The sequence below is a fragment of the Coenobita brevimanus genome, chromosome 60 (assembly GCF_032717465.1).
Source record: "Coenobita brevimanus isolate Jiangsu-jjx chromosome 60, ASM3271746v2, whole genome shotgun sequence".
In the NCBI taxonomy this organism is placed as follows: Eukaryota; Metazoa; Arthropoda; class Malacostraca; order Decapoda; family Coenobitidae; genus Coenobita; species Coenobita brevimanus.
In genome coordinates, this window is record NC_137013.1 from 30,746,055 (window position 1) to 30,765,947 (window position 19,893).

A 19,893-nucleotide genomic window follows, 5' to 3' on the forward strand; every position below is an offset into this window, starting at 1 on the left:
TACCACACACTTCTTTTTCCCCATTCCCTTTGTACAGGGGAATAATTATACCTGATTTCCAATCCTCCGGGACTCTATCTTCCTCCCAGGCAAATCTGTACATCTTCCACATCCATTCTACTACTATCTCTCCCCCATGCTTCAGCATTTCACCACACACTCCGTCAAGTAAGAAATGTATATAAGTGAGGTGTATATTTATGTGGCAAAGAATTAGAATACAACGTGGAATGGAATGGAAAACGTAAACAGAAAAAGGCTGAAAACCACGAACAGAATGACGTAAAAAAAAAAAAAAAAAAGTCCAAATATCAGTCAAAACGGCTTCCGAATTCCAACGTGAAGTGGAATGATGTCGGTGAAATGAAATGCGTCAGTACGGAACAAGGTAAAAAATATATTTCGTAGGAAAGAATAAATGAATAAAATGCAAACGAAAAAAAAAAGAAAAAAAAGAAAACGTGAAATTCAGCCATTCCGTTCAGCTGAGGGGTGACGTAACTTTTTTGTGTGTGTGAATTTCCCCCCCCCCCCTTGCAAATCACCGCCATGTTTGTACACCTTCTCAGGCTTTTGTTTGACCCCTTTCTTGAGGTCACAAATGTAGGCAAATGCGGTGTTTGTTTGCAGGGTAGTTTGTGTATGTGTGTGTGTGTGTGTGTGTGTGTGTGTGTGTGTGTGTGTGTGTGTGTGTGTGTGTGTGTGAGGGAAGGTGGCAAGGTTGTTTAGGACTGGCATATTCAACACCTTTCTCTTTTGTGGCGCTAATTGGGGTCGACGTTGGGTTAATTCAGCTTAGATTACGAGTTGAAGTTGATTAACACTTCTGGCTGTGAGAATGGTGGCGGTATTGCATGAATCTCTGTCTGTCTGTCTGTCTGTCTGTCTGTCTCTCTCTGTCTCTGTCTCTCTCTCTGTCTGTCTCTCTCTCTCTCTCTCTCTCACGTCACAGTCCCGTCACAAAAGATGCGGTGAGCTACAGTGTATTTTAGTACGTCCCCTGTAGCCCCGTCAATCCCGTGACTTATATTATTTATTATTTATTTTTTTTTAGGGTATTCACACTGCCACTAGGTAATTTTAGTTGATGTAGGAAGGAGCTTTGGCAGTGAAGGAGTTACTGAAGGCTGTATCTCACCTCATCTATGGTAAAAGTCTGCCCTCCGCTGAATAAAAGTCTAGAGGTAGCAACACCAAGTAATAACTAGAACCCTGGGCAGTCCTTAGTCTCCACCTACTGTTTCTTAGTGACCTTGACCCCATTGGGAAGATGTGGATTTCTTTTTTTCTATCAGAAATGCCAAGACACATAACTTGGGCTCTTCAGATTCCTTTCGCAGTCTCTGCTTCTAATGGAATCGTCGCGAGACTCTGAGGCCGGAATAATAATAATAATAATAATAATAATTATTATTATTATTATTATTATTATTATTATTTATTATTATTATTATTATTATTATTATTATTATTATTGTTATAATGACACCAGATTTTGAGGGGGTATGTTCACTTGGCTGAGATTTTCGTCGCGTTGCGGTCTCTTTCCCTTACCCCAGTGACAGCTAAGGACAATACTGCAGTTCTGTATCCTTCTCTTAGCACTTCTGCTGTTCACCTTCTACAGCTAGCACTTAGGCTGGAGATATGGTTATTTTTGCTAAGTTTAGTGGATAGGGTGCACTAATCATCAAAATAACTTAGGAGAACCCCCTAGTAATAAAAGAGCGATCGGAAAATGCATTTATGAGCAAAAGAAATTTGTCTTGAAATAGCCCGAATAAATAGGAATGAAGTGCATAGGACAAAGTGATAAAGTGCCCTCCGTGCCGAACTATCCGTAAAGTCCCAGTAGCGATGAGGTTAATGAATGCTGTATCTGACCTTTACAGTTCGAAAAGTTTCTTTAAAGTTAAAGATAATTGCCTTGAAGGAGAAAAAATAATGAGATTAAGGTAGATATGGAGTGGTGAAGTGGCGAAGTGTCCATGGGGCCGGGTTAGTCAATGTTCATCGTGGCGGGGAAAGCCAAACATTGCCCTCAGGTCTTTGTTGACATGTGACGTCATCGGTAGACATCTTTGTTCTCGTGGTCTTGCTGCAGGATTTTTTTGTTTTACTTATTTATTCGGTGTGTGTGCGTTACCTTCAGTCTTTACACCTCTTGTAATGTGGCTTCCTGGCAAGGATTAACCCTTAAATCAAGTGAAATGTGTTGCTGTTTCTTCTTGCTACCTCCAGACAATATTTTTCATCTAAGGGGAGGCCATTTGTGGCGAAGGGGTTAATAGAGGTTGTATCTAACCTCTCCAGTTCGAAAAGTTTCTCCTAGGTTGAATACAAGACACTGAAAGTACCGGTATATATGAAGAATTTTGATAATGACATACTCGGGCAGTGGTGGCGGTAGTGGTAGTGTAGTACTATAGTACGGTAGTAGTAGTAGTAGAAGTAGTAGTAGTCAGTAAGAGCAGTAGTAGTAGTAGTTGCAACCCCAGGCTCATCTGAAAGTGAACCCAGTGGACTGCAAGATGAAGTTACTTCCCCTCTCCGGTAGGCCACCATCTTCCTTTTGGAGGATACGGAGAGACTTGAGGGACATTTGTATAACCAGACAGTTGAGCCGCCTGGTTATATCGGTGCCACCACATGAAGGCGTCCATCTTCAGCCCCACGTACCCGGACAGAATGGACTGATATCATGGCTCAGGAATTTAACATATCATGCTTACCATCGCCCTCGGGTCTCTGTTGACATGTGACGTCATCGGTAGACAGTTTTGTTTTCCTGTTCTTCCTACAGGATTTTTTGTCGATATGTGTGCATTAGCCTGCCGTCAGTCCTGGCACCGCTGGTAGTCGTGTTACTTCCTGGTGGGGATTAACTTTTCACCTCGATGTGGCTTTCCCAGGCAGAATAAAATCGTCTGATTGCAACCAGAATGAAATTGGAAGCGTATAATTGACATACAAATTAAAAATAAATGCAGAAATAATGAAAAATAAAATAATGTATCGTGATTAATATACTGAAAATCGAGCTTATCTAAACTGAAGAAGGCTCGGCTGCACATCACTTGAAATGATAAAAGCTTAAAATTAATGATAAGTAGAACGCCCAGTAAATTTACCCACGTGAAACAATGATATCAGCACGGTGAGAGTACAGTAATTAGTGGTACCCCTTCTCTCCGATTATGTCATTATTTTTATTCTTGCCGCCTTTGAACAATTGTATAGCTCAGACTTTTTCCAAGTCGTGGGTAAATTAACAACTTTGTTTTACCACAGTACTCTCCCAGGTTGAGTGAAATCGTGTGGTGGCAGCAAGGATACCTACCGGGTATAGCAAATGTGTCAATGGATGGAAGGGCTTAATTGACCAGGTGCCACTGATGGGCGACAGTGGCCTCAAGAATATCAACATCGATCATTTTCGACGTGTTAGCACAAATGGCTCTTAAAATTTTAAAATATCTTATGAAAATGGCTCTGATGATACAAGTATCAAGTACTTGCTGAACAATTTCATGCTTCCATTTTGCCATATATATATATATATATATATATATATATATATATATATATATATATATATATATATATATATATATATATATATATATATATATATATATATATATATATATATATATATATATATATATATATATCTTGCCAGACGCCAAAATCCCTTAAGGGGTGGCCATTTGACTTTGAGTTATTTGTTTTACGGGAAGGGGCACTAACTCTCCACCAACCCACTTGCTGACACATAGGGAGCACGTATGGTTTGGTTATATGGTTACCACCCAGTGTTGTAAATGGTTTCTTGGCTTACAGGAAACAATTTGGCTTGTCACTCAATGTAAAGTCACGTGTAAAGGAAAGAAAAGCAATAAGAAGTGACAGGAAAGATGGGAGAAATAGTTAGAGAGGAGGACAGGCACAGAAAAAGAATGATAAAGGCTAAGGAAGAAGTAGGTAGCACATCAAGTGAGTGGATGATGGTCATATATATATATATATATATATATATATATATATATATATATATATATATATATATATATATAATATACTGTATATGGAGTTAGCTAAAGTATAATGAGAATGATGTAATGGTGATGAAGAGTTAATGTATTTCTTTGTATGCTCTCATCATACTTTCATCTCCCTTGAGTTCCGTGAACAATTATGCATTCCCTGTTGTAATATAATTAAGTGACGATGTGCGCGAGCTGGACACAAATTTGCCCTTGTATGACAAGACCTGGTAGTCCTATTGGCCTTGTCTATTTCATTCCAGCTAAACCCACACGTCTATACCCGGCCGAGAGTGAGTCATAGGAGCCGGAGAGAAATTAAAACCGTCACCATTACTCCTTTCATGATAATACAACTCAGGCAATCCATTATAGCTAGCAATGGACGATTTTATGCAGCTGAGTGAGTAATGGGAGTCAACAAAACGGAGTGCCACGGAAAGAAGGAAAGATAATTGGGCATACTGTGCACCGTTGCCATTCACACTGTTCACCGTAGTAGCTATGTTGTGTAGTGGTAAAGGTGTAGGATGAGTGGCAGTGTAGTGGTTGATGATGCACGTGTGCACAGTAATTATGTGGGTTGCATTCCATGGTCGGTTGCCTGAACTGGCCAAGCACGCGGTAGAGAGAGAGAGAGAGAGAGAGAGAGAGAGAGAGAAGAAAGTTAGAGGAAGAAAGTGAAGAGAGAGTTGGTGAGTGAACAGGAGGAAGGTAGTAAGAGAGGTGGAGAAAATTGGAAAAGATTGGGAAGGAAGGTAAAGCGGGTGAAAAGGAAAGGCGAGAGAGACGGGGACGAAAGGTAGAGAGGGGGAGAAAGAGAAAGGAGGGGGAGGGAAGTAGAAAGAGGAAGGAGGGGGGAGGGAAGTAGTATGAAAAAGAGGGGATATTGGCATGGGGGGGAGTACAGGTCCTTGCTTAGCTTGGCCACTTTCTCTTCCAAGGTTGTTAGGGTACTTGTGCTGGTGTACTGCTGTGTTTTAATATCTCGTTCTTCCTGCGGCCACACCATTCTATGCATCTCAGGAAAGACTCCATCGCGAAGGGGACAGAAGTGACCTCCTTTAACTGCTTCAGATTATTAGGTCTGTTACTTTCCCATACTAAAAAATTCTTCGCGTTTACCATCCATCATGTTCCTTCATTTCTTGTTTGTCTCGCCAGCACAACAGGCCTTATTTAACCATCAGACAAAACTGTGGAGGACTCGCCTGGTCTTGTAGCCTCACTAACACCTTTGATATCTCACTTTGCGTCTGCCAGTTTTTCAAGATGAGGTACCAAGTTATCGTCACTGTGGCTTATTTGATTTAACTAGGCGGAGATTTCGTCCTTTTGCAGCTTATTTCTTGCAGTTCAATGGCAGAATAACACAGTACTACGGCTGAACATCCATTCCTCAGCTCTTCTTCATGACTGGCAACATACTCTAGTGTTAATCTCTTGTTACTGCTCAGCATTGAGTATGGAGTGATGACAGTTTTCGCCCAGTTAAAGTGAACAGAGTACAGTAATGGGCAGGACGTTACCTTATGTCCTCAGGTTAAATTTCCAAAGTCGGCTAGACTGTGAAAACCGCAGATTTTTATCACCCCTTGCTCAGGAACACATCTGACCTGAGCCCTCTTTAGTTGTTGCATCGTTGCTGGGGACTGGGGGCCATGGTGTGATAGAAGTTGTCATAATTGTTTAGAGAGAGGGTTGAATTCAGGCGATTACTGCGAGGGAAACCTTTTATGCCTCATCTAATACTAAACCTGCCTCGTATGGTTGTACCTGTAGTGTTGTGCTCATAATTATATAGTCGTTCTGATACATACACACAAACGTCGCCACTACTACACTTTGACTTTTGTATGCATTACTCTCACTACTTCGCCAGCTTGGGGATGGGTTGTTTCTCGCTATCATTCTTCCTCTGAGAAATATAACTGGCCCTACGATACAATGGAGCTTTATGGACTGTTGCACTAGCAAAAACGTCTCTCTCTCTCTCTCTCTCTCTCTCTCTCTCTCTCTCTCTCTCTCTCTCTCTCAAGATTAAAACTGCGCCCCTGTTTTTGTCAGGAGCTTCAGCTGAATGTTTTTATTTCATTTTTTGGTAAGAGTTTTTGCACTAAGGATGTGAAGATTCAATTAACCTGCTTTTTTTTTTTCTTCTTCTTTTTTTTTTACGTGCGATGTTCATGCAGGAAAAGAAATGGGGAAAAGAAGGAAGACGTTGGCGATTTCCTTGTTCAAATTTAAGAATGTTTTTTGAATTTTTCTTTCCTTTGACCTTCTTATTTTCACACCTCTTCCGCTGCTCCTTTCTATTCTCTTTACATTAGCCGTGTGGGGTGTGTTTGTATCCTTGACGGTGTGTGTGTGTGTGTGTGTGTGTGTGTGTGTGTGTGTGTGTGTGTGGAGAGTAAGTTACACAGATAAACAGACCTTCTGTTCCTTACTAGGTTGTCCGGCCTTCACACTAACAGGGACTCACTCTCTATTGACAGACGTTAAGATACTACTAATTATGTGTAAAATGACGTGTAGTGCTGCTAATTTTGCGTTTTTATTATATATACTACGTGTCAAATGGGGTTGGTGGAGGATTAGTGCCCCTCCCTGTAAAACAATTAACTCTAAGCCCTTGGCCACGCCGTCTGGGATACATGGCGTCTGGCAATGAATGAATGATGAATATATATATATATATATATATATATATATATATATATATATATATATATATATATATATTAGTATTTTCTTGTGGAAAAGAGAGTCAGAATGATTATTGTGCTTTAAGGTACAATGATGGCACTGGAACAAAACTGTATTTAATCTATTAGCAGCCTAGCATATTTTTTTTACATGAGAGAGAGAGAGAGAGAGAGAGAGAGAGAGAGAGAAACTATCTACTGCAGAAAACCCGGGATTGTCAAAGCACATTTTCCCAGACTTAAATCTCGTTTCTTTTTATCTTAATTTCTACAGCATCCTAACATAAGCAGAGTAGAGTGACTGTCGACCTGAAGAATACTAGAAAACAAAATAATTCAGTATATTATCTGAGTGCTGTGGAGGCTTGTTTAGGAGAAAATTTGGTTTAGGTTCTGTATCAGTACTTCCCATCTTTATCAGTACTTCCCATGCTGTAGATGATCCATTGCGACTAGTGGAAATACTGGATGGGAGAGAGAGAGAGAGAGAGAGAGAGAGAGAGAGAGAACGAACGAACCCAGACTCTCTGAAGATTAATTCTATATCGCTCGAAAATAAAATCAAGAATTCAAGCTCTAACCGCGTCTGTCTCTCCCAGCCAATATTTCCTTCCCGTGGTGTTTATCAAGAACTCACTGTCCCTTTCACCGCAGAGATAAGAGTTCTAGAGCATTATTCATACAAAATTTTAACCGTTTCTGTTGATAAGCAAGTCTGCACAACAGTTAAAATTATTGTCAAGAATGGTTGCTTTGATCTTAGTTGCGTCTGTAATATCCGCCTTTAGTTGTTAAATAATGGGTAACAGTGAAGACAAGAACGTATTGAGGCAAATACACAGTTGAAGCTAGAGAGAGTTTAAGAATATGCCCACAGTTATCAGTCGTGTAAATCGTCTGGAAAGTGGGCTAGTGGTTCAGTAAATCTATCTTCCGTCATCAGGAGTATGGGGTTGGCGCCAGGTAAAGGTTCAGGACGCTGTGGATAAGAGCTGAAAGTCGCACCATATTTTGTAGTAATTTTCGTCTCTCAACTAAGGGCATCATGTTACAGTAAGAACAAGAGTTGACACTAAAAGATTTCGTGCTCTTTTCTTCTCAGTGCTGATATAAGGATTACTCTCTTTCCTCTCTAACTTGGCGTGAAATTGCCATCTCTCCAGTGCTGAGTTGTAACAGTAGATTAACACTAAAATATGATGCTAGTCACGAGTAACTGCTGTGTGAGAGTGGAGAACCGTAGCATTGTCTTTTTGTCACTGAATAACGTCAACAGATCTACAGGAGGACGAAAAACATGCAAACTAGTGTTATGATAAGGAAATGATCACAGAATGGATAGGGAGTCACCGTCAGAGCCTCCACATCTCTGACCTAAACCATTCTCTTTCTGGTCAGTCTAAAGATTAATAAGAGAGGCCGTGTGAAGCCTTTAATTCTTGGTATTGTTTTGCAGTGTCGTCGTTGTCGTTGTTGTCGTGTCGTCGCCGCTATTTTTATTTGTCACATGTGGATGGAGTCAGACATTCTTTTCATCCTGTTTTGGTCAGGTAATGGCTTCCCACAGCCTCACTGATGTTTGGCTTTCAGTGACGTTGTTCCCTTGAGTCTTGTGACATATACTGAAATGTAAATAACACACACACACACACACACACACACACACACACACAATCCCGCTTGCAGGATCAGTGAAAGGAATGGAAGTTAGGATAGATGGTGAAAATGTTCCCCAGTACATCAAGATTTGTAATGAAGTATGTACACTAAGTAGAAATCAGTGTGCCAGGGGGCTTAAAAAGGCCAATAATGGGGCAAGAACAGCTAGTTCTGTGAAAGATATAAGTTACCCAGACATAGCAAAGAAAATGGCGAACGCACGCAAAGCAATAACTAAACAAAGCAAACAAAATTGTGGCAGTAGTATTAAAACATTGTACAGGAAGACGTTAGCAGGACTGTTATGCATGGTGGTTGCCTTTTAAACACTCATAAGAATATGCAATAGTTAGATTGAATTCCCTTTTCCATAGTTCAGTCAGTAGGCCCAGATCCAGCACTTTGGAAAAGAGGACGGGGGCGTGATTCTTTAGGAAGGTATAAGTTTTCATTCTTGCTGATACATTACCAAATTTCTTGTTTCATTGGAATGAATCCATGATGACATTTATGCAAGATATTTATTGTATATATTTGGGATAATAACAATGTTCTTTTGTTATATAATATATAATCACTGGTATGCCAAAAGGGGGGGCATACGACCCCCGGTAACTCCGTGCTTGGACAGCAGCGAGGCAGAAAGGTAAAACTTATGTAATTTACATCGTATCTCAGTAATAATGTTAAAACTTGGGAGTTTATCCATACATTCGCGCTTTTATTTTTAATAATACGGCTCTCACCATTTTTACAACTCCCTAATCTCATACTGCGCTTGAATTAAATGGTTGATATATATATATATATATATATATATATATATATATATATATATATATATATATATATATATATATATAGTGACAAATTGATGGATCCATGCAATTAAGCACATAGCATAAATATATTACAATGCTCATATCTGAGAACATGGCAGTGGGGTAAGCATCCTGGATTATGGCCGTACTGAAAATTAATTACTCGAAGGTGCAGGCAGTCCCTTAATTTGTGACGGTCAATTTTAAAACACTTGTGAGGATGGAAAATTACTAGATTGCATTACAAGCAACATAACCGGATCAGCGTAAAGGGAAGACTTCTTCAATTTTCCATCATGTGTTTTAGTTATAGTGTCAGAAACTGGGAGTTTGACATTACCACCGTTAACGCCGTCAGACTACTGTATGACTTTTTTTTTTCCTACTATCTCCAGACGATTTTGTTCAGCTTTAGGATAGACTTTTGAAACTGATGAGGTTAGATACACCTTCATTAACTCCATTATTACGAGAGACTCATCCTACTTTGAATAAGGTCGTTAAAAAGGGTCTACTACAAAAATAATTAAATAAATAAAAAGTCACTGGATTCAAGGGATGACCAGTTTTCCTCGGTTTCACACTTAAGTATAGTAAAAACTTTAATATTTAGGTGATCTTAATCTGTTTTGAAGCCACTAGCTTTTCTTGTGATCATGAGTATCCTAGAAATATGTCGACATTCAAAGAATTGTGCTGGAAATGTGCTAAATAATTTGAATTGCCAACTTTAATAATGAATCTCTGAAAACTGCGATAGTCCTTAATTTGACGTCATAGATGGCACTTGATGTAGTGCTACCTACCTCCTCCTGCACCATTATCACTTTTTCTGTCTGCCCGCTCTCTCTTCCTATTTCTTCCGTCTTTCATGTCACTTTTTATTACTCTTCATTTCTTTTCTGGTGCCTTCACATTGAGTGACAAGCCAAATGGTTTCCTGTAAGCCAGGAAACCATATACAACGCTGGGTGGTAACCATATAATTAACCCATACGTGTTTCCTACTTGTCAACAAGTGGGTTGGTGGAGGGTTAGTGCCCCTTCCCGTAAAACAACTAACTCAGAGACAAACGGCCTCCCATTACGGGATTATGGCGTCTGGCTATAGATATATGGATAGATGGCACATACGTTGACCCTGTGAGTCCCCCCCCCCCTTCCCCGACCAAAACCTGGCCGTAATTCAGGGTCATTATTGAGAGAAACTAGTGTAAGTAAAAATATCGTGACTAACTTTGACAATAATCTGTATCGGGCGGTGAGCCCGTTATGGCAAGCGTTGAAAATTAGGATGATACCCAACTTTGTTCAAGATTAGTTAAGGCCACTGTCGAGGTAGCCTGTTTGGCCGATCTTGAGTTCTTGTGATATCTCCATGTTCTAGACACACAGCACGTTGCCTGGTATGGCTACCCAAGTGAAATATATCCTGCTTTAGTGAAGTAGCCTGTGTAGTACAATGAAACCTGTTTAGTGTACGTCGATAGGATGATATGGTTAATACAGTACAGTATGGCATGATGAAGCATGTAAAGCCCAGCACTTTTTGTTAGGTGACACTCCCTTGGAACTCAGCATAATGATTATTTTTATTTTTATTTTTAAGTCTTGTGATAACTCGTGTCTAGATCACCCATTGTTGTACTAAGTACACTTTGTCTTCTGAAAGACTTCACCGAATAATTCAGGTGTAAAACCGATAAGTGTAGCTCATAATCTGTTTTAGAAAGCTTTGTGGTAGTGTACGGCAGTGTATTTAGTAGTTCAAGGGGGCCGGTCGTTCCTGCAGCTCCCCTCCCCTCCACTCATCCACTTGGGTACGGGTGTGGGACAGGAACTGAAGTACATGAATGAGTGGGTGTCCCTGAGTACCAGTGTCCGGGATCCTCCCCCTCATGGCCACGGAGGATTGACCAATATTTGACGGGGAAACTGAGTGAGGGGAGGGTGAAGGAAAAAGGTCAGTGGAGTGGGGAAAGGTTGTCTTGACTTTTAGTGTAGATTACGCCATTAACTGTTATTTTATATTGCTTTTTTCCCTTTTTATACTTTTTCCTTTGTATTATTGATGGTGCTATTTTATGCTGATTTGTTGACACCTGTTATCGGTAGTTATCATCTTCATCCATTGGTTTTCATTTCGACATAGCTAATGACATAAGAACTTTTAGGTTACTGCTGGAATGATGACTTTTGTACACATTAGGTTAGTTAGCAGGGTAACGTTAGTAGCCAAATAGCGCTTCATCAACTTAACTCTTACGAGGAACAAACCTAGCTGGTATCACGTATCGAAGTTTACCCAGTTAGAGAGAAATAAATAGGCATAATAACGTGCAGTTGATGCAGTTAGGCTGAGTTTAATATACGGCAAAGTTAGGTGAGTGTAATGAATTTTGCTTTATTTTCGCCACTGTCATTGCGAGGGGGCGTAGTTTTGAAGGCATTTAACCACTGGATAAAGATCATCTCCTTATCAGTTAACTGTTATCAGAAATTGTTTTGTTTATCGTTTTTCTATTATTATTTTGATATTCACTAGAATGAATTTAAGGTATTTGATAACTGTATAAGATAAATTTATAAACAATCTTGTATATATAGAACAGGATCTCACTGACGAGGGAGCGGAGGGGAGACTGCCTCAAGAAATTATTATTATTATTTTTTTTCTGAAGTACCGGTATATCTGTTGCGTTTCCGGCTTTGGTCGATAAGGTTACATATCCGAGCGGTTGTTAAGGTTTGTTGTTCACGTAATGCCACTTGGAGGGAGCAACTGATTACCAGCCTTAACTGTGTGGACTCAGTAGCCCTGCCCCCGGGTCCATACCCTCCTAATGGGGCAATAAGGGATACATTGATGGATGGATGAATGGATAGATGGATAGATGGATAGATGGATGGATTGGTGGATAGATGGAAATCTCTTGGAAACTGATTTAGAATTATTCAGCAAGAAAATACGGTGCATAAAGTTAAAGAAACTGTTAACTCCTTCAGTCAAATCACGAATTTTATTGCTTTATTCAGGCCGTCCCATAGCGATTTTACTAAGCTCGGGAAGTACTTATAATGATGAAGGGGGTAATGGAAGCTACATGAAAACCTTCAACATAAATTATAGTCTCTACGAAGCTGAGAAAAGCTGGCGGAAAGAATAAATTACAGAAAGCCGTACTCAGGCTGATGGAGTTCAAGGAAGTGTATATGTTCCAAGGATGGATTCAAGATTCTGTAAAGGGAGGGGAGGGATTTTTTTGCCTCTTTCTTTTTTTTTTTTTTCTTTTTATGCGCATGACTGGGTAAAGGCTCAGCAGTCATTCCCCGAGGCCCAGTATTCGTTGGTAGCACACACCTCCACACGTAGTCAATAGAGGAAATGTTCGCTGCCCTTTCCCTTCACTGGAGATTCTGTATCGTTTTATTTAATGCTTCGTGGCGTAAAAAATGTATGATTATGTGCATGATATATAGATTTACGAATATTACACACGATTATCCACTCAGCCTGACCTAAAATTGCCATCACTCCATCTTGAACGCAGAGTTAAATCCGTAGCCTAACATTAGAATATGCCGGCAGTCGTGAAGAAGTAGAGCCATAGTACTGTCTTTTTTTCTGCCAAGCTGCATAAAATAGGATGCAAAACGACTGAAAGCTGGACCAGGTTAGGATAAAAGGACTATAGTTATGTGTTCTTGCCCCACCTCCACCCCATTGCCAACGATGTGAGGGTACAATATATAAACTTGGGGTGTGATTATCAAAGGTGTTTACGATGGATTTCCTGTCGTATTTCAGACTGGTTTTTGCAAGATAGTCAACGATATTAGAATTTTTCCCTGTCTTGCGTTCTTTCGGGAAAAAAAAAAATCCTGGTTACAAGAAGAAAACTGTCATAGATGTTGTTGTGGATGAAGAGAGAGAGAGAGAGAGAGAACTGTAGAAACTTCCCATGTCTCCAGTTCTCCCTGCAAATAAATACATAAAATAATATAATGGTTTCGACAAGCATTCGATCGTCTATGTCAGAATCCCAACCCTGATCTGCACAGGTACAAATGTTAGTTATTTTTCTTTAACGTGATGGAGATTTTCACCTTTTCGCTTCCCTTAACTTCATGGCAAAACAAGGCAGCACATCCTTTCTTCAGTATTTCTTCGTGTATATACATTTTTTCACCTTAACCTGGCCCAGATTTTCGTCGTGTTGGAGCTTTTTATTCACGTAACTCTGGCATAATTAGAAAATACTGCCCTTTCCGTAGCACTTTTTCGTGACGAGCATCAAATTCCAGTGTTGATGTATCGTCACTGCTGGTCATTCAAGATAGTATGATGACATTTTTAGGCCAAGTTAAAGTAAAAGGATATAGTATCACATGCCCCTATGCAGCTGTTTAAGGAGCACACTTTTGAATAAGATTTATTGCAAGTTTTATGTCTGTTACATCTTTCGGATTGTGTGTATGTGCGTAATTCACCGGGTCGGTCAGCATCACTTGATGGTCGTGATCGTCAGCTTTTTACCCTCCCAGAAGGGAGCTGAGAGCTCATATAGTCCGATCTAAGGGCAAGGCTGTGACCTTCATACACGCATACACCCATCCCCTTGCTCAAGGGGGACAGTAACCACCCACTTCGTCAGTGAAACTTTTCGCAACCTGAGCGAGGCGCGAACTCCCGTCCACCAGTTGGCAAGCGAGAACGTTACCACTGCACCAGCGAGCGGTGTGTGTGTGTGTGTGTGTGTGTGTGAATGATGTATTTGTGTAGGTGTGTGTGTGTGTGTGTGTGTGTGTGTGTGTGTGTGTGTGTGTTGGGGGGGTGGGTGTTAATTACAGTATACAGTGATATACTGAGGTGTGTGTGTGTGTGTGTGTGAGGGGGGAGGTGGTTGCCGCGTTAATGGTGTTGCATTTGTGTGTGTGTGTGTGTGTGTGTGTGTGTGTGTGTGTGTGTGTGTGTTGGTGTTAATAACAGTATACGAATATAGTGGTATAGGTGTGTGTGTGTGTGTGTGTGTGTGTGTGTGTGTGTGTGTGTGTGTGTGTGTGTGTGTCAGAGAGAGAGAGGGGGGGGTGAGTGTTGCGCAAGTGGCAATCTTCTCTCACCACACCTGAAGATTCTCACAGGTAAATAGCCTTAATTGGAACTTCTATGGATTGTGTGTTTGTGTGTTTTTTGCTAAAGTGGTTGATAAGTGTTTTTTGTAAATGATTGTTTTCTTCTGCATCCCAAGAGTGCATTTCTGTTTACGATTATTTTTTTATTTAATACGACGTGAATGTTCATATTTTGTGGTGTTTATGAATTGTACTTTTTTGCTTTGCGTTTTTAAAAGATGGAGGATTAAGAAAGGTAACTTTAGAACTGAGGATTTACAATGGAAGAAAGATTTAGAGTCGAGGAAAGCTGGATTAGTCTGCGGTATCTCAGAGGTATGCGATTTTTTAGAGAAGAGAGCAGAAAAGGGGTAAGAAAGTACTGGCCCTTCACTGCCAGGACGTTTATTTCTCCCTGTCATATCATACATATTAGCGAAGACTTTTTGAACTGCAGGGATCAGAGATAGCCTTCATGTACCTCTTCACTGCCAGATGTTTTCCCCAAGGTAGAGAGGGACTCCTTCATGTGGTGGCACTGATACGATATAACCAAGCGGCTTCACTGCCTGGTTATACTCGTACAAACATCACTCAGACTCTTCCATCTCCCCCCCCAAAATGGATGGTGGACTGTATAGGGGCAGCTTAAGCCTGCACTCCACCGAGTTCACATTCCAGATGAACTTGGGGCTACACCACCAATAAAACAAGTTAAATGCACTCATCAGGTGGTTGAAAGAAAATAGGTTTTAAAAAAGGCTTTGTTACGACATCTCTTCAGTCCGAGTACTTCTATATTCAATTCACTTTATGTAGGCGTAAAAAATTGCCATATCCAACTTGAGTGCTAAGCTACAACACGAGAATAAATTTAGAATATGATGCAAGACACGAAGTAGTGCTATGGAAAGGCTGTAGAGTCATAATATTGTCTTGGTCTGTTATTGAAGTACGGTAAGAGAAATAGGCTGCTCAAGGACGAAAATATCGGCCAAGTTAAAATGAACGTACTATAGAGAGAGAATGAAAGTCGTGGATCATTTACCAAATAAAACAAGGCGTCCTCAGGCTGAGGGGGTTAAAGAAGTGAAGGTTGTAGGGAGGAAGAGACGGATTGATGATTAATACGCAGTTGCTACCCTATCGTTGAGTTGATAGATTACATTATTATTATTGTTGTTGATGTTTGTTGTTAGCCTACTTCAGACGTCTCTCTCTCTCTCTCTCTCTCTCTCTCTCTCTCTCTCTCTCGTGTGTGTGTGTGTGTGTGTGTGTGTGTGTGCACATTCTTAGATTTTTATCTCCGCCAACGAGTTGGAGGAGGTTAAGTATTCACCCACGTTTGTTTGTCTGTCTGTTTGTCCAGACGATATCTTCAAAAGTTCTCTGTGAATTTCATTGAAATTTTGTGGACGGGTGGGCCATTGGCCAAGGAAGAAGCAAATAAATTTGGGGTCGGATCCGAAGTATCCCAAACAATATTTCCAAAAGTTATCTGTGAATTTCAATGAAATTTGGTGGAAAGGTGGGCCATGGGCCAAGAAAGAGTAGATTAAATTTGGGCGCGGATCCGGATTCGGATTCTTTTTAATGGCAGTGGCATTGGTCGAGGTATGCTCTCTCCGAATGCTTTCTTGTTTTAGGTCTGTGAAAGAAATAGAGAACAAAATTTTTAATGGAAAAGACTAGAAATAGGGATGGTGCAAGGGGAAAAAAACCAATGAAACTCTGAAAATTGAAGGGAATTTAAGGGAAACCTAAGTAAAATAATTCCTAATGATAATGAGACCAGAAGTGAACAAAGCAAAAATAAAGTAAAAGGATCCGTCTGTCTGCATCTATCTATCTATCTATCTATCCATCTGTATCTAGCTGTTTATCTATCTTTCTGTTTATCTATCGCTATCTCTATCATCGTGTAATGTACCTATGTAGCTGTCGCCTTCTTTCACAAACAAACACTAGCGGTGCACACCCTGGAAATCACCTATCATCTTATGTAACACACAAGCTCCTGTGACTCACTCAGCTAAATCAAATCGTTTGCTAGTTATAGGAAAACAATACGTGAGTTGTCCCGAAAGTGAGAGGGTTTATGGCACCAATAATAACACTCAGGCTGCTATGACACACGGCAAAAAAAAAAAAAAAAAAAAAAAAAAAAAATCGTTTGGCGTTAGCAAGAAAAGAACATAAAGTAGAGTTGTCCTGCAAGTGAAGGAGCTAACCCTTTCACTACAATGACATTTTCTGTAAGTTATTCCTGTTACCTCCAGACGATTTTGTTAAGCTTCGGAGAGATTATTTGTATTATAATGGTAGTAACAGCTACCCTTCAGCAGTTCATCGTCCTCCTTTTGGTGGATAGGGTCGTATGCATAACCAGGCAACGGAGCCCCCTCGTCATATCGATGCCACCACGTGAAGGCGTCCCTCTTCAGCGCCTGTGTGTAGTGTTTGTGTCAGAAAGTCGCCATCAACCCCTGGGCAGCTAATCTCCTCCGAAGCTGAATAAAATCGCTTAAAGCTGTAAGAATAAACCTAACAGTGCGTGACGTTAGGGAAGGGTTGGTTAATTAAAATCCCCATACTGTTTAACAACCAAGAAGAGCATTCGGCTGACGGAAGTGACTCGGGTTAACTTCTTGAACTGAGATGATTTTTTCGTTTATTCCTGTTAACCTTCCGAAGATTTTATTAGCCCTGGAGGAACGCTTCGAATGGGAGTGATGTCGATTTTTTTTTTTTAAATTCCAAGTGATGTACTGTAAGATATGTAAGTTACTTTCTATAACTTTCATTAGCCATTCCACTCTCTTTTTCTAGGTTGAAAATAAAATTGTCTGGTGGTGAAGCGATTAAACAGAGAATGTAAAATCTGAAATCCCCACGCCATAAGAAAACCAAGAACTGATTTCGGTTAACGGAAGAGACTCGGCTTAGAGTTGAAATACTGACCTTCAAATGCCAGGCCGAGGAAGTGTGCGGGGCCGAAAGAGGTGGGAGTAGAAGGTGGGGTAAGGAGGAGAACTGGGGGTATGACGTGGGAGAGGATGTGATGAAGGGATGTTGGACGTGGTTATATTTCACTGAGAGAGAGAGAGAGTGAGAGAGAGAGAGAGAGAGAGAGAGAGAGAGAGAGAGAGAGAGAGCTGTGGGTGTGGTAGTGGGGATGTGATGTGTTGGGGAGGTATGGAGGGGGTATGATGATGGGGAAGGATATGATGATGGGGTATGAGACTGGCTTATCTTTGCCTACGATCATTCAGGTGTGTGTGTGTGTGTGTGTGTGTGTGTGTGTGTGTGTGTGTGTGTGTGTGTGTGTGTGTGTGTGTGTTCTCCCAGGCACCCACACACAATGACACCCACCCACACTGTTTAAATACGGTAATATCACAAGGACTGGTTTCCCCTGTTATGTGAAGCGTGTAAATCCCTTGAATGGCATTGGATTCCTTTGTTTATATTAGTTTTAAGCCATTTGTGTGTGTATTTTCATCTCACACACACACACACACACACACACACACACACACACACACACACACACACACACACACACGTTTCCCCGTTATGTTTAGTGTGTTTTCCCCAGATCGACACTTTATTCCCCTTTGTGTTCATTTATTCATTTGTTATTTATGTCCTTTGTTCCATTAGCCTTGACTTATAATAGGTCTTGAGGCTTTGTGGAGAGATTTTTTTTTTATTATTATTATTGTTGGGGTACGACCTTTATTTACGTGATGATATTATTGACATTGTTTCTGTGATTATTATTATTATTATTATTATTATTATTATTATTATTATTAGTAGTAGTAGTAGTAGTAATCATCATCATCATCATCATCTCACGCCCTCAAACATTGTCACACCATACATACCAAAACACACGCTACCACATTCCAAATTATTATTATTTTTATTATTATTATTGTTATTATTATTATCCTTACTACTACTAGTACTACTATTACTAGTAGTAGTAGTAGTAGTAGTAATAGTACAAGGGTTGGGTTTCCTGTTTCGTTTCTTTTATAAAGGCACCAGCATCCTTGCATGGGTCGGCCTTGGTCACCAAATGGCGGCTGTCCATGCTGCTCGGTCTCTGGCAGGCTCCCTATTCAGTCCCTTCTCCCTGAGGTCACACTCTGACCTCGTCCCAGGTCTTTTTCGGTCTGCCTCTCGCAGCCCTATCCCCAGCGTTCACACTTCTCATTTTCTGCACCCAATTGTCATCCACCATCCTCTCCACATGCCCAGACCATCTCACTCCAACCTACCCCTTCTCATCACACCACCAGTACACTCCAGTCCCATCCCACCCTCAACTCTACTCTCGTAAACCTGGCCCCTCCAGGCCCCGCATTCAAGGACGCACTGCACATCCACCTGATCACTGACATTCCTGTATATGTTTTTTTTTCTTTCTTTTTTTTACGTGTCCGACTCTAGGCAAAGGCTTCAGGGCCTATTTCTCGGGGGCAGTTGCCTGTCCCAAGGCCCAGTAGTCTTTATTCACTTATACGTTGAACTTTTTTTTTTTTTTGTTACGTATTCCAACACAGACCTTGACTTGAAGATCAGGGGTGAGCAGTGAGTGGACATGATTTGCTTTTTATTTAATCTGCTTGAGTATTTCCTTTATATATCAGTGCAGTTATTATTATTATTATTATTATTATTATTATTATTATTATTGTTATTATTACGGTATCATCATCATTATCATCATCATCATCATCATCATCACCCACTCTTAAGTGAAAAAGGCAGGAATATGAGTGTATTTGATTGTCGTGTTTGTTGCTGGTGAAAAAATAGTGTTGCGTTGCTTGCGTGGGTTAAAATGCCAATGTGTGTGGTGTAGGGAGCTGCCCATCCCCCCCTGCCCAACATCCTTGTGGTAGTGCTTAGAAATGCCAACTCTACCGCCCAGCACTTGTTTCGCGTCCAGCCTCGAACTGTAATGTAATGAGGAGGAGGAGAAGAAGAAGAAGCAGAAGAAAATATAGTAATAATAATAATAATAATAATAATAATAATAATGCTCTCAGTCACTGGCCATTAAGACAGGCAACCATTTTTTTATTTTTTTTGCCGTGTCCCCGTCATCCCCAAGTACACACAACCGTCAGTGTTAGAGCCAGGTCCCCAGATGTGCTACTGATTGAAGCAGGATAGAGAGGAAACGAGAAGGTGAGGGGTGGGGGTGGGGCGATAAAGGGGGGATTATGACCGAGATCTCTATCTTTATTTATTTTTTTATCCTCTGACTCGTTCTGAAAAAAATAACCCCTTCAGTACGATGACATCTGTATGTTTTAGTCTCGTTAACTCCAAGCAGTTTTATTCAATTTCATTACGCCTCTTGTAGTGAAGGGGTTACGTTATAAAAAAAAAAAATCATTCACAATAGCACAAATTCTCCCTCCTAAGCTGAATAAAGTATACAGTTATAATCCGCTCATCTCAAATTGACCCAGATTATGTGTTTTTTTGTAGCTTATTTTACGTAACTCAGTGTCAGAATAAGTGCTGTGG